This window comes from Canis lupus, chromosome 18 (assembly GCF_048164855.1).
Source record: "Canis lupus baileyi chromosome 18, mCanLup2.hap1, whole genome shotgun sequence".
In the NCBI taxonomy this organism is placed as follows: domain Eukaryota; kingdom Metazoa; phylum Chordata; class Mammalia; order Carnivora; family Canidae; genus Canis; species Canis lupus.
This window is the reverse complement of record NC_132855.1, coordinates 20935746-20950597: the sequence shown is the minus strand read 5'-3', so window position 1 is coordinate 20950597 and position 14852 is coordinate 20935746. Positions and strand designations below refer to the sequence as shown.

At 37.5% G+C, this 14852-nt stretch overlaps 1 long non-coding RNA gene across 5 annotated transcripts in view; it reads right to left on the bottom strand.

Annotated features, from left to right (window-relative positions):
* Positions 1–5123: 5123 nt before the first annotated feature.
* Positions 5124–14852, bottom strand: part of LOC140608813 (uncharacterized) — a 151118-nt gene continuing 141389 nt past the window's right edge. For 2 of the 5 annotated variants that reach the window (XR_012010793.1, XR_012010792.1), the window contains 3 exons: positions 12784–12866; positions 9922–10008; positions 5124–8293 (listed from right to left, as the gene is read on the bottom strand). This is a non-coding gene — a long non-coding RNA (uncharacterized lncRNA). Of the gene's footprint in view, positions 8294–9144; positions 9179–9921; positions 10009–12783; positions 12867–14852 lie in introns of all 5 variants that reach the window. The other 3 variants (XR_012010796.1, XR_012010795.1, XR_012010794.1) reach the window with 3 other exon arrangements.

Sequence of the window (14852 nt, the reverse complement as noted above, 5' to 3'; positions counted from 1 at the left end):
GGTCTGGGAAGTATTTATTTGGGGGTGGTCCCATGCTCAGGTAAAAACTGTTAGTCTAGAAGAGGAAAACAGATACTAGGAAATGACTAGCAATCTCCCATGAATGTTGAATGTGTTTTCTTCTTGCTGAATAACAGCAAGACATAATCTATGCCAGAGTTTGGCAAGAATTTAAAAATCTAGAATGGGAAATTTAAAATATTTTTATATTTTATATATATATTTATATATAATGTATATATCTTTGTTATTATATATAATATATACTTATATATTTTTAATCTACATCTACTTTATTTCATATATGCCAGAAATGGGTTTGCAATATTTTAAAAATGAAATAGTGATTGTTATTAATACATTCTCATGGGCTTAACTATAGAATCTACTGCCTGTTAGCTAAAAGCAGAGCATTAGCTAATCAACTACCTTACCAAAGAAAGTATATTATTGATTATAAATTTAACTGAAATTGAACTTTCACATATTGTCAATACAACCTAATTTTGCGTTTTGAACATTACTATGCAAAATAAATAACTTAGAATGTTTGTAAAAATACCTTGCTTTAAAATAGAAAAAAGAAAAAAGGCAGCCCTGGTGGCGCAGCGGTTTAGCGCTGCCTGCAGCCCGGGGTGTGATCCTGGGGACCCGGGATCGAGTCCCACATCAGGCTCCCTGCATGGTGCCTGCTTCTCCATCTGCCTGTGTCTCTGCCTCTTTCTCTCTAGCTGTGTCTCTATGAATAAATAAATAAAGTATTTAAAAATAAATAAATAAAATAGAAAAAAGAGTTATAAAGCTTTTTATATGAAAAACTAATTCAGCACTCACTGACACAGGATAATTTAAGCCTTCAGTAAACCCAAAGCAGAATTTTCCAGCATAAAGTATTTTCAGAGAACAAAATTAAAGCAGAGACCTAAAGCAGTTTATTATTGCCATATTGCAAAGCTGCTCCTTTCTTAGGTTGGATTCAATTATTTCTTTTTTCTTTTCTCTTCCCCCAAGATTTTCCAGCACTTCCTAAAACAATAAAAACTTGAGGAAGGTTCCTTACCAACTCATTGATGAAGATTTGGAGGCAGGTTTTGCTCTGTTCTTCTTGCTGCTATCCCTGACATTAGCAGTTACAGTACAATTTAAAGAAATTTGAGATGGAAAGAGGGTTTCTTGAAAGTGCTTTGAGGCTGGCCAGAAGCATTTTTACTTGAGCTACTATGTCCTATGCTCAGAATACAGCATATGATGGCCTATGATGAAGCTGTCACCATGGCACACTCAGCCATTAATATGTCACCATTCTAAAATAAAAATCAAACCTGAACTCTCTAACCAATTGGTTTTCATTTCCTCTAAGGAATAAAAACAAATATTAATGATTCACTTCCCTTTAGAGCATTTCTAAATTCAAAACTGCACAGTAGTCTTTAATTAATTAAAAGTGATAATGTAACACAATCTCATGCAAAGAAACAAATCAAACTGGTAATAAAGTTAAAAAGAAAGTAAAAGTACCTTTCCTCTTCCCCAATATTATTACTCTGAATTTTAATAGATATTTCCAAAATGCCTTCTAAAAGGTTTGTACTTATTTACATTCCACTATTCTTGAAACATGTCCATAAATAAATGCACTTAATAACTTGTTACTCATTTGCTTAGAGCCTTTCCATATTTATTGGTTATTAATTTAATTTAGTTTCATAGCTTTCCTATGAGTTAAAGATATTAATCTCCCAATCTTATAAATCAAAAGAGAAAAATCAGGAGACTTTAAGTTGCTCAACAGTAACTCCATGATGTGCTAGGAATTGAACTTTAATTTCCTACCTTGTAGTAACATTATCTAGCTACTGACCTATACTCTCAGGCTAACTGAGAAAGACAAAAGTAAGACCTACAGAAAACTCTTAGAAAAGATGTAAATATTAAGAACCTGGTAAGCGTCAAATATCAGCCTACTATTCTGGTCACCTAATTTTTTCTCTGACGTAGAGTAGAAGTCACATTTATGACCAATTTGATATTGTTTCTATATATGTCATTAGCCAACAGTTATGGAGACTAATATAGGTGTCCACTAGTAAATGGCACAGCACACTGCAAACGGTGCAGTTCCTCTATTTTAGAGATTCTTGGAAATGCTTTATCTTTAGTTTCACATCTCATCATAAAATCTCTGTGGTACCTGGGAAGCCACTGTGTCTAGTTGTGCATTATTACTTGAGAGACAAAAAAAGCATCTCTGGTATATAGTGGTTCTGACTCTGAAAGGCTTAGTCTTTCTTCTTTTTTGTCTTCTCTTCTCTTCTCTTCTCTTCTCTTCTCTTCTCTTTCTTCTCTTCTCTTCTCTCCTTTTCTTTTCTTTTCTTTCTTTTTTTTAGAAATTTTCTTTATCTGAGAGAGAGAAAGCAGGAGCAGCAGAGAGGGGCAGAGAGAAAAGGAGAAGTAGACTCCCCACTGAGCAGGGAGCCTGATGGGAGGCTCGATACCAGGACCCCAAGATCATGACCCAAGCCGAAGGCAAATACTTAACTGACTGAGCCACCCAGGCACCCCATGGAAGGCTTGGTCTTGACCTCAGCTGTCTCTCTATAGAGCATCCAGAAAGCAGATGAAGCTTATGTGAGGATTAAAGTTAGAGCTGTCTACAAAAAAATCTGATGGCCAAAACTATCTCTGCCAATGTCCCTTAGGCTGTCAAATCAAACCAGTGTGATAGTTCTCACTCAGATGTTTAAAAAAGAGTCTCTTTGCCTGCTGCTGTGACCTCTTGGGTTCACACTTGACCACAACATGAATGACTTAGGATAGGAATCTGTAGTTGTGGGGCACCTTTGAGTAAGAAAAATGGATGTCCGCCTCTCTGTTGAACTAAATAACAACCCTATTCTAGGAACAATTTAAAACTGGGTTGTCAAATTCCTATTAAATTTAATTCTCTAGACCTAAATATATAGGACTAGAATTGTGTTTATTTTTTAACATTTTATTTATTTATTCATGAGAGACAGAGAGAGAGAGGCAGAGACACAGGGAGAGAGAGAAGCAGGCTCCATGCATGAAGCCCAATGTGGGACTCCATCCTGGGATCCAAGGATCATGCCTTGGGCCAAAGGGAGGCGCTCAACCGCTGAGCCACCCAGGTGTCCCTAGAATTGTGTTTTTTCAATTGATGTTCATAATTTCCTGAAGGTTGTCTCTGGATGAGAAGTGAAAATGTTAAGTAAACATCTTGAAAACTAAAAACAAATTTGATTATTTTGGGAATAGGTAACAAATCCAAATTCACTTTGAAACTGAAAGTTTGAGTCATGCCGGCACAACCTTTATGTCCTATGAATATGTAAAAAGCAACAGAGAGCCTGAATGCATAGGCTGAGCTTTCATACCAATTTTGTTTACCCCATGAAATTTCATCTTGAACAGCTCTGTACTCTCTCCTTTTGATGCCTCTCAGTCCCTGTTATTAAATCTTAATGGTTTCTGCAGGATTGGATTAGGCTAGATTCAAGGTATCTAATGCAGCTTTGGCTTTTCTTTGCTTGGTTGTACATCTGGATAAGAAGTAGCTTTCCTAGTAGACCTGGGAATAGAGTCAGAATAGACTAGATGTGTGAATTAGCAGGTGGGAACCTGACCTTTTCTGGATGTGCTGGGAAACCTAATACCTAGCCACCATCTCGTTTTCAGCTTTAAACCTGTCCTGTACAATACTGGAGAGAAACAAAGCAAGTTTGGAATTTCAGCTCTGACAATTTATACCAGAACTGGGCAAGTTACTTACTCTGAGTACCAGTTTACTCATTGGAAAGATGAGAATCCGATCATTGTTATAGGAATTATAGGTTTTATATATATATAAAATATATATACATATATATGTATATATAAAAAATATATAAATATATATATGGCACACACACAACAGGCATTCAAAATATAATAAATATAGAGGGGGCACCTGGCTGGCTCAATCAGAAGAGATTACAACCCTTGAAATGGATATTGTAAGTTCAAGCCTCATTTGAGTATAGAGGTTACTTAAGTAAATAAAAACCTTAAAAAATATAGTATCTATAGAGCTAGTCAGAAAATAGTAAACATTACTAAGCTGCCAGCTGAGACATGAGACATTTTTATCACCAGTCTCTCCTATTAAACTCATTCAAATGGTCTGGAATGATAGAAACATGCAGAATTAGTCTAAAGTTCCTAAAGAGAAGAAACTGGTAAGCTCATTCATCCATTCAAATATAAGCAAAGAGGACACAAAGATGTCAGTCTGTAAATCAGATACACACATCACTATCTTGCACAGTAGAACAAGATACATGCCATAAGATAAAGTGAGTTAAACTGTGATGGACCTTTGAGAAAGAAAATATTTCTTTCAATTTAGTTACCAGACAGTATTAAATGGAAAAGATAAGTCTAAACAGAGTGCTAGCAGAGTGGGTAAATAGAGTGTGTTTATGATATAGTGACTAATTCAAATTGACTAAAGCATGGAGTAAATGAAAGGGGAAAGTGTGAGATAAGACCAAAAGTGTAGATTTGGATCATACCATAGAGGCGAGGCTAAAGAATTTGAGATTTTTTTTCCAGCAGAGGGATAATATGATTGATATGATAATAGCTTTATTAATAATTGACCTATGGGGCAGCCCGGGTGGCTCAGCGGTTTAGCACCGCCTTCAGCCCAGGGCCTGATCCTGGAGACCCAGGATCGAGTCCTGGGTCGGGCTCCCACATGGAGCCTGCTTCTCCCTCTGCCTGTGTCTCTGCCTCTCTCTCTCTCTCTCTCTCTCTCTCTGTCTCTCATGAATAAATAAATTTTTTTAAAAAAATAGTTGACCTGGGAGCTTTGTGAAAGAACAAGTGGAAGAAAGAAATACCAAATCCAATGAGGAGATTGCACAGTGAGACAAGTAAAAAATTGTGATGTGTTGAGTTCAGGTAAGAGCAATGGAATTAAAAGGGAAGGAGTGGACTCAAGAGTTGGGGGAACTAGCATATGTGCTATTAATTAGTAAAGAAAGGAGGGTAATGTGGTGTTTCTTTTTTTTTTTTTTAATTTTTTTTTTAATTTTTTTATTTATTTATTTATGATAGTCACAGAGAGAGAGAGAGAGAGAGAGAGAGGCAGAGACACAGGCAGAGGGAGAAGCAGGCTCCATGCACCGGGAGCCTGACGTGGGATTCGATCCCGGGTCTCCAGGATCGCGCCCTGGGCCAAAGGCAGGCGCCAAACCGCTGCGCCACCCAGGGATCCCTAATGTGGTGTTTCTAACTTATTTTTGTTATTTTGTTATATTGCTTGATTTTGCCTTTATTTTCATTAGAATAAAGAGAATAATGGACTGTTAGCTTTATGTTAATCGCTTAATAAATGTGGGATACTTGACAACCAGTTTTATAGTCTGCCAATATTATTGCATTAGGAATTAAAATAAGACTTAACACCTATGAAAAATAAATAAAATAAAATAAAACTTAACACAATGTTTGACCTCTCTGTTTTATTCTTCCTAAGAACACTAGTCTTCTCTCATTCTTAGAAGATGGTTCTCAGTCCTGGCTGCTCAGTAGAATCCCCTGAATAACATTTTTAAAATGCTAAAATCTGAGATCCAGCCCTGGACAAATGAATCAGAATCTCTGGCAACTGGACTTGGGCATCAGTATCTTCAATTTTGGTCTCCACAGTGATTCCAGTGTACATCCTCAGTTGAGAACAGCTGACCTTGAACAAGATATACTGTAGTCTCTAAACAAGCATACTTGCCCACATGCTCTTTTTCCATTCATTGTGAAACTCACTGAGCACTCTCATGGTAGTTCATTCTTGAGTTTCAACCGAGGGGTAGTTCCCCAGAATTCCTTGATGTTCAGCATCCCTTGCTTGTTTCTCCCAACTCTACACCACTCCATTTTGAGAGAATAAATAATCTAAATTCCTCCTTGTAAGTATAGGTATGAGAAAAATTAGCCTGAAAATAAAATAGACACCATTGATAGCAGAGAGCAAAGACAGAAGACAGGTCCTTGGTGAGTTGAACTACTATATCAATCAGTCCAGAAGCCTAATCTATCACTGGACTTCAGGTTCATGTGAACCAAGAAATTTATCACTCAAGCCACTTTGATTTGGAGTTTCTGTTACCTCCAAGAGTATCGTATAATCAGCCCTCTATGCTCTTAAAATAAATGATTTTAGATCTTGTTGATCCCAGACCAAAAATGGCAAAGTGCAAACCTGAAATGTGACATCTTTTATAGGATACACAGCAACAATATTGTCTTAGTGACATAAACACTTGGGCTGTAAGTGCTGCACAGCTGTGAAAACCTGGACTTTGAAATCTGATGCATTTTCCAGCTGTATCCTGACCATGTTCTTTTGTTTTTAGCAGCATAAATTACATTACATGAAATTTACTTAGTGTTATTTCAGTGAATTTTTTTCTCTTTTGAAGATTTTATTTATTTATTTGAGAGAAAAAGAGAGCACAAGCTGGGGGAAGGACAGAAGGAGACAGAGAAGCAGACTCCCCACTGAGCAGGGAGCTTGATGCCACTCGATCCCAGGATCATGGGATCATGACCTGGGCTGAAGGCAGACACTTAACCGATTGAGCCACCCAGGCACATTTCAGTGAATTTAAAATATATATATAAGTTCTAGGCTCTGAATATGCCCTTGAAATTTAATCACACCTATAATATTACCAGAAATTACTATCAAATTTTAGGTCTTGAAAATGTACTGAAAATCAATTTCTTCTAAGGATGCTTCTTAAGATACAGAAGAATGTAAAAAAAGAGGGAAAATAGAACCTACATTTATATTTGCTTATATAAAATCAGAAAACTCTGGAAGGAAGAAGTTATAAACAGTGGTTAATTTCAAGGAGGAGTGGGGGACTGGAGAGATGACAATGTTGGGGGAAACATACTGCTGCATACTTTTTATACTTTATGGTCTTTGAAGTAATGTGATTAGATTACCTATATACAATTAACATCTAACTTTTATAAAAATAAATTTTAAAATTATAAAATATACTTTTTACTAGAAGTACACCCAAATTAATTACCATCAGAACCCACTCACATGAGAACCCTACCATCGTCACTCAATGCCACATTAATTTTAGCTGTAACAATACCGAATTAGAGATTTCAAAGCCTCTTAGTGGAATACTCTTCTTAGTGATTCAGTTCTATTAAAACATCCAAAACATTAAGCCCACAAGTGACCCTGACACCGCACAAGATGGGGTAAAGCAGTCAAAGTAAAGGGAAAGAAGACATAGTTAAAGATGAAGAACTGAAGAGTCTGAGTTGGCATTCCAGTCCAGAATATCTGAAGAATAAGCACAACTCACAAAACTAGATGTCTTACAAATGGTACAAGAGAATTGATTTGTTACAGCTCATTTAAGGTTTTTTGCATCATTGTCCTCCAACTTGCCCCAGCTGCTATTTCAAACCAGATCTTGTTCTCCACTTTCCCATCTCTAGGGATAGACAGTGGAGTCCAAGCCTAATAACAAAAATAATGATGCCAGCTAACATTAGTCGATGGTCTATTATACTCATTTCCTGCCAAGTATATATTTCAGACACATGCTAGCATTTAGAGGCACTCATAGACCCACTCAGATTCATTAGAAAATCAACAACAACAAATCAAAACTAGATCACTAATAAACCTTTTTCAAAAAAACTTTTAAGGAGGCTCCACACCCAAGTTGGGGCTTGAACTCACAAACCTGAGTAACCAACCCAGCCAGGCACCCTTGTAAACCTAATTTTTAAAAATTTACCCCTTGGGGATGCCTGGGTGGCTCAGCAGTTGAGCATCTGCCTTTGGCTCAGGGCATGATCCCGGAGTCCCAGGATCAAGTCCCACATCAGGCTCCCTGCATGGAGCCTGCTTCTCCCTCTGCCTGTGTCTCTGCCTCTCTCTCTGTGTCTCTCATGAATAAATGTATAAAATCTTTAAAAAAAATAAAAATAAATTAAAATTTACCCCTTGAGTAGATTCATAAATTATAGTACAACAACACTTTATAATTATATAAAGCTGCTGAAAATGACTGACAACTATAATAAAACATAGAAGAATATGTGACAGGGTGCCTGGGTTGGTTAAGCATCCTATTGACTGTTGGTTTTTGGCTCAGGTCATGATGTCCCAATTGTCAGACTGAGCCCCATGTTGAGCTCTGCAGTCACCTTTGAGTCTGCTTGAGAGTCTCTCCTCTTCTGCTCCTCTCCCCTCCTTTTTTTCAAAAAGAAGAATATGTAAATAAGATTAAATCATTAAGAAGCAGAATGCCAAATGGTACATAAAGGCATTACAATTACATAAAAAACATGCATGTGGATGAAGCACAGAAGATAATATACAAATTTTTAGTTGTATTCAAAAAGTGGGATTACAGGTGGTCTTTTTATCCTTTCCCACAGTTTCTTTAAATCTTCTTGTTACCCCATGTATTGTTTTAACCTATGTTAGCATGTAGAGTCAGCTGCATAACAAGATCCAATATATTGGCAAATTAAATAAGATTGTAGTTTATTTCTCTTTCATATGACAGTCCAAATATAAACCGTGCAGTGCTGATATGGTGCTTCTAAACTATGGGTCTACCTAGAAATACTGTTACTGAGAGTGAGTGAAGGGATTTAGGAAATCGACTCGCAGTTTTTTGCCTCACTACTGCCTTTTTTTCCTAAGGGTATGAAAACCCGTTTGTGGTTGTTTATGCTTTTAAACCCATATTAACTGCAGGCTCTCCACTCACCCCAATCTAGTAACTAGTTCCTTAAATCAATGATGCTTACCTCTTAACCAAGCACATGGTACTGCTTGGTTAAGCCAGACTAAGTTTTATGTTTCCCCAGATCCTCATATGGCTGGCTCCTGCTTCTCATTCAGGTCTCTGCTCACTCATATGGTGCTTCCTCAGAGATGCCATTCCTGAACTCCCCTATTTAAAGCAGCCTCTCATTTAGACATTATGTCTCTCACCTTTTTTTTTTAGTCTATCATTACTTAAAATTATTTGTCCCTATAATTTGTCTTCCCCAACAGAATTGAAGTCCCATGAGAGCAGAGAACTTGTTTACCTCAGCATCCAGTATGCAGCACCAAGCACAGTGCCTGACACACAGGGAGAAGACAAAAAATGGTGAATGACTGAATGATTGACCCTGCAGTAACTGTAGTGCTGAAGGAGCCCAGCAGGGAAATAATAAGAAACACTTGACAATGGCTGGGGGGCGGCCATTAAAATATCAGGGGGACAAAAAGATGGTTTGCAAGCTAGTGGGAAAATACCTGATTGTTATCTAAACTCATTTAATCTTGGAGGACTGATTCAGGGTGCAGGCATATGCTTCTTCAGAAAAATGGTGTACCACTAAGCTCCATTAAACCTGTTCGTCCAAACTCCTGACCAGTTCATCTCCCTATAACCTTCAGAGTTCAAGGCAACAGTTGATGGTGTTAACAGAAATCATCCAACTGAGACTGTAATAGTGAATATAAAAAAAAAACAGTTGGAAGTAAATCGTTCTCTCTCTTCTTTACAACTGAGGCAAGTACGATACCCACTGAATTCAAGCATACATCCCAGTGAGAAGAGAATAAAAGCACTGCCATCCAAAAGGGAGACCTTATTCGAAATTCAGTTTGCTTACTTTTCAACCAAATTTAGCATTATATAAATTTCAATAACAGCTCCTGAAGCATGTCTTATGGACAAGCCAGGAACAAATCCCTTAAATATGCATAGGAGGTAATTCTAGCAAATGCAAAGTTAAATCAACACAAATGTGAAGAGATATTCCTCCTGCTAAATTATCAATAATAATTCCTTAGATACTAAGATCCTAAGATCTTACCTTAAATAGTGAGAGCCCACCAAGGTGTGAGGAGATATGAGGGATTACAGAAAGTGTCCAGCCTAATATTGCTAATGGATTCTTGTGCTGAAAGCATACAATTAATTCATTACATAGTTATGACATCCAAACATGGCACATAGGAGGCCACTTGAAAATCAAATTACAAAAAAAAAAGAGAAAATCAAACTACTTATATGTTATTGCCTCCAAAGTTGCACAAAACTTTAGCTTTCATAGCAGCATTGATTTAAGAAATCTTTTCCTGAGAAAATAATTTTTTAATGAACATGAGAACTAAAAGGATGTTTCCAAAAGACAAGTCATTATTTTCCTTGTAAACCAGACCACCTCTTGAGTCCCTCATTTGTGAATGGTGACACGATCTTCCCAGGCACATTTCCAGTGTCTACAGAGAAGCTCACAGTGCCCTCCTCATCTCCTCTCAACAAGGTCACAACTAATAGCTTCTTCACTTTTCCCTCTACCAACACAACGGAATTTGAGTTCCTTTCCTATGACATTCCAGGTGCAGCCCAATTTGGATTCATTTCACTCTCCAGCATCACCTCTCACGACAAATCCCCCAAGCATACCTGAACCCTAACTAAGTTAAAAACATCTCTCTGTGTCATTGTCCCTACCAATTGTTGAATCTGAAATGCTGAAATACTGTCCCCTTACTCCAATTCCTTCTTTCTATTCACCTTTCACCTTCTAGTGCTCAGCTCCAGTGCTACCTTCTCACTTAACTTTATCTCAATATCATCATGAACTCCTTTCACCTTGCTCCCAAGACATTTTGCTTGTTTATAACAATTTAAAATAACATCATCATTATTATTATTGCTATTATTGAGGCCTTACTCTGTGCCAGACACTTTGCTAAGCAAACATTAACTCATTCAGTCATCACATTATTATTCCATCTTACAGAGGCCTCTACAAGGTTAATTCTTTTTTTTTTTTTTTCAAGATTAACTCATTTGAAGTCACACAGTTAGGAAGTGGGGAATTGAAATCAAGATACCCTAACTCCAGAGACAATGTTATCTTAGAGCCCTCTGCCTGACACTATAATTAGTATTCATGCCTCTGTCTCTCCATTGATACTATAAGTTCCTTGATATATGGGGTTGTATCTTTGTAGCTCTGTATCCCCGCAGTGTCTAGCACTGTGTTTTGTACGTAAAGTTTTGTGCTCAGATTCTTTAATAAGTAAACAGAAGAGAGGGTGTGGAAATTTGACAACTCTAATATAGTATAGTTTTCTTACACCACTCCTTTCTTTCCTATCATCCACCTCCCCACCATGTTAGTATAGAGTACCAAAACTGCACATAGCTCTGAAACCGATATTAGCTAAAATGTCCTGAGAAGTGAAGCGATGCAAGTACCACATGATGAGCAGGCTAATAGAGGCTCAACATTTGAGAGGCAGCTAGAAATACGACAACAGTTCCAGCTAACTTCCACACAAGTGGCAACCGTTTTATCTAAGCTGCAAGATTCCCACCCTCTAAGCATTACTATCATAATATTCATGGGACAATAACAATTGCTAGATGCAGTTCAGAATGTTGAATTGGACGTCATCTTTACCTAGGAGACTGCTAGTTTAGGCCTACAGGAACCTAAGAACGGCCATCGCCTTCTCTCCTCTGTCTCCCACCCATACATGTATTCAATAAGCAACGCAGCAATATTCCTCCAGTGAGTCAAAGGACCCATGGATACTGCATGAGGCATTCAGCAAAGATGCATTAAGTTAATTAGGCTGAGACGACAGCATTTAGTGTGCTGCAGTACTGACTTGCCATATAGACCTTGGTGTCCCACACAAGTTAGTAGAGTTTTTAAATGTGATTAATGCCTTAACAGAGTTTATGATGTGAGATCAAAGATGTAGCCCAGGTTGGCCCTAGAAAAAAATGTAGGAGAGGCAGAAATATAATTCTCACCTCTCCTAATAGCATCACCTTCTGCTTGTGGTATGTGCCCCCTTTATTCCACTAGGCTCCATCCCATTTCTAATTTCAACTAATCTCTGCTCAACATTTCTCTGGCGATAGGCCAATTAATACATTACATTGTGAATTTAAATTTTGATCAAAGTAATACATGCACATCATTTGAAAACTAGAACTTGACAAAAAGCAGTCCTGTTGTCCACATGCTCCCAGCCCTATTCCTGTTTCCTCGTGGTAACCCCTTTCCATCCTTTTAGTTGTGCCTTATGGTGTTTGCATCCATTTTATAAAGAATGTGGGTATGCTGTTATTTCTTGATTTTTGTATTTTAAACATTATTTGCTTCCTGCTATGGGAGATGAGGAATTACCTCTTTTAACACATCTCCACACACACCCAAAAACAAACACATATTTCCCCTTCTCCATCTTCCCAGTGTAACGATGGTGTACTTTTAAGTTAAACCCATAATTGAAGATTACATCATTATGAATCTATTAATCTTGTTTACAGTTCAGTCCTACAATATATTATATTTCTTGTACAACTTTTCATTTCCTAAAAGTTCATACTTTCCTCTACTTTTTTTGGTTGCTTGAATTTCTATATACCTATCATCAACTTATTCTCAAACTCTCTATTAGAACTGAAAACTCCTCTCAATGTGGTCAATACCTCATGTAATCTGTCAGTTTAATTTGTTTCCCAGTGACTTCTCTAACAACTCCTCTGTTCTTCCATTACAATCTGGACGACTTGTTTTCTAGGTTTCTTGATATCTACCACTGTGGGGCTTCCTCCTGCATCATCTTGGGAATCCCCTTTGCCTCCTTCCTGTGTTAGATCCCGTACCTTTTTTATTTCATGCCTTCCTCTTTCTTATTTTACTTACTCATTTTCATGAAGCATATCCTTCCATATTTTTTTCTTTGAAAAAGGATGTAGGGGCAGTAACTCTGTTGAGACCTCACATATCTGAAAACACATTTACCCTCATGTTTAGACAGGTATAGAATTTTTGTTTGGTAAGCATTTTCTCTCAGATTTTTTATAGCATTTCTCCATGGTTTTCTAGTTTTTAATATTTAACAGACAGAGAAACTGAAGGCCAGCGTACTCAGTAGCAAAACCAAGCCTCAAGGTCACATCTTTCTCTTTCTTTTAAGATTTTATTTTTAGTTAATCTCTACACCTAAAGTGAGGCTTGAACTCACAACCCTGAGACCAAGAGTTGCATGCTCCACCAAATGAGCCAGCCAGGTGTCCCAAGATCTCATCTCTTTAATTCAAATGCTGGGAGTATTCTTCCCCTATAAAACCTAGCCTCTATTTACCAAAGCGTGGCGGGATAAAATGGAACTACTTCCAGCAGTATTTGTAATTACATAAAGAGCTCATTTGTAAACCTAAAGCTTGAGTTGAAGGATTGAAGTCATAATGGTAAAATTACCAATGATATGTAGTTAATTTGAGGGACAGGACCACTCAAATCATAGGGCACAGCTTTTATTACCACCCACTGTGTCAAGCTGGTAGCATGTCCTAAAGTTTCTTGGGACTCCAGAAATTGAGTGTTTTATTTTGTTTTTAAATATTTTTTTAATTTTTAAGTAATCTCTATACCCAACATGGGGCTCAAACTTAAAGAATTGCATATTCAGGACGCTTGGGTGGGTTAGTGGTTAGTGTCTGCCTTTGGCTCAGGGCGTGATCCCAGAGTCCTGGGATCGAGTCCCGCACCGGGCTTTCTACAGGGAGCCTGCTTCTCCTTTTTCCTATGTCTCTGCCTCTCTCTGTGTGTCTCTCATGAATAAATAAATAAAATCTTTTTTAAAAGAAAGCCAGACATGCTTACTGCCCATTATAAACAATCTAGGTTCCCTAACTCCGGGTTACTCACCTGTAATACTCCTCATTGCATGTATAGGTGTCATCTGATCATCTTTACATTGCCCAGTGGGAGTAGAGGCTCAGGGACCTGGCACAAATGCTGACATTCTGGCTACTGCTGGTGCTGTGAGTAATAAACTGTCTTTGGTTTCTGACGTAAGAGCATCACACAAAACTGTGGCAGGCTACCTTATTGGTTTGCAAGTAGAATAAAATGTCAGACCCCTTGCAGTTCTTGAAAGAGACATACCCCAAAATATATAGAAGAAACATTTGGGAGATATATGGATTAAAAAATAGTTTCCTATAAAAATAATTTTTTTGGCTTGGAAATACAGTTTTCAAACCCAACCACAGAGTAGAAGTCTAAAAATAAAATATACTTGAAATTTGGCTTCAACAAGTTAAATATTTTGCAATGCATCTAAGGTGCCTATGTTTCTTGTAAGTATTCGATATTTCTATGATTAGCATTCTCTATTTTCTCAAAGCTCTTCACAAAACACTTATTCTCTAAGATATGACCACTTGGGAGGTAGCAGGAAGAAGGATCTCTTACAATTAACTAAAGTCTTCAAGGGCTATTTCAACTCTTTCTGTGGAGCCAAAGCATAATAAAATCTTTCAAATGTCTTAGAAACCCTTAACAAATTAAGCCATAATACCAGGAAATATCTTTGAATACATGTGATTCATTCCTGCTTTTGTCATCATTAGCAACATCACTGAATGCATTAAACACTGTGAACTCTGACCTTATAAAGTGCTTCAAGTTCAGTACTACTGCAAGTAATCTTCATCATCACATCACACTTGAAATACACAGAATAAAACACAGCATCAAGAAGAAAACACCTGTTTGCCATCATGCAACATGTACTTCTGACCCAGTGAGAAAGAACAGTTCAGAGCCAAGCATATATGAGAGTAAGTCTCTTGTACACTGTAATTCTAAAAAGTTCATTTATTGTGCTGTCACCTCCCAAAGTCATCCTGATGTAGAGCACACTTAAGAAAACTAGAGGAAGGCTCCAGGACAGATGGAAAGCACACTCTGATGAACTTTTCTTT